This window comes from Parus major, chromosome Z (assembly GCF_001522545.3).
Source record: "Parus major isolate Abel chromosome Z, Parus_major1.1, whole genome shotgun sequence".
NCBI classification, from domain to species: Eukaryota; Metazoa; Chordata; class Aves; order Passeriformes; family Paridae; genus Parus; species Parus major.
Window position 1 is genome coordinate 16255739 of NC_031799.1, and position 1282 is coordinate 16257020.

The following is a 1282-nucleotide window of genomic DNA, read 5'->3' on the forward strand; positions in this document are numbered from 1 at the left end:
AGATCCAGCTGGCTCAAATCCTTCCCTACTAATTAATTCAGTTAATACATAAAACAATTAAGGTGAGAAGGAGTAATGCTTGGGAAAAGAAAGGGGGGGAAAAAAGGGGTTCAACACCAGTGATAACAGAAATAACTAAATAACACTCTCCCAGTCACAGGTATTATTCTGTTTGTAGAACTCACTTGCTTTTACAAAATTGACTGTGGTAAACAAATGTTTTTTTTGAGAACTTGGACTTTGGTAGGAAAGGGCACCATCTTGTAAATGGAACAAAATGAGTCAGTTTTTAGTGTTTGCTCCCAGAGAGCAGCCAGGCTGCACTGGCTTGCAGGAAGCCCAGGGGCCAGTCCCATTTTCACTCTGTGCAGTCAGGTTTGCCCGCCCCTAGCAGGTCACAGAGGAGGTTCCACAATCATCATGCTGTTGTTTGACCCTGAATGATTTCCTGTTTCTTCCATTAGGCTCCAAATCAGAGGTAAGAATCATTTCACATCATTATTTGTCCTGAAGAAAGAGCTATGCTGGGAAGAAACAAATTTTCAAAAATATAAGGCCTCAAGCTTTGGTTTGCAAGCCTAACCCTTTTCAAAACTAGGTTCACTACCTCAGACAAACAATTCCACAGTTTGTCATGCTGAGCTGGAAGCTGCCTGAAATCACTGAGAATAACAATGTACCTGAAATTCCAGCACTCCTCCAGGGCTTAGGTGTTTGCTCCAAGTTTCATTTGTAGTGCTACAGTTGCTAAAGAAACAAGAACTCTTCTGAGGTAAAGTATTTAATGCAGAACAAATTTTTTATGTGGAGAGATTTGCTCATAAGCAGCATATGGATGGACAACCAGACCTTGCCTTAGAAAAGTTTGCCCCTCCAGCAAAGAATTCAGTAGAAGATAAAAGAAATTGTTTTGGCATTCTTGTTCTTGAGGTTATTGAATATTTTCCATTTGAAAAGGAGCCATTCAAAAAATTAAATATATACCAATATGTTATAAACTGGACACAGGACTCAAAGGAATTCTAAGTAAGTTTGACAGTGACACATAATTGGAGGGCAAAGGGGCCCTGCAGAGAGTTCCCAAAAATTAGAGGAATTGGCCATTACCAACCATATGAAGTTCCACAAGGTGCCAAATTCTGCACCGGGATGGGGCAGCCCTGGCTGTACAGACAGACTGGGGAATGAGAGGCTGGAGAGCAGTGCCATGGAAAGGGCCCTGGGGTTCTGGGGTTCAAGTTGAACATGAGCCAGCAGTGCCCTGGCAGCCAGGAGGGCCAAG

General features: G+C 42.5%; 1 long non-coding RNA gene across 5 annotated transcripts in view; it reads left to right on the forward strand.

The window, feature by feature from the left end:
- The first annotated feature begins 355 nt into the window (after positions 1-355).
- LOC107215720 overlaps positions 356-1282 on the forward strand; it is a 46257-nt gene continuing 45330 nt past the window's right edge. For all 5 annotated transcript variants that reach the window (XR_004495492.1, XR_004495494.1, XR_001525208.2 and 2 more), the window contains exon 1: positions 356-478. This is a non-coding gene — a long non-coding RNA (uncharacterized LOC107215720). The remainder of the gene's footprint in view (positions 479-1282) is intronic.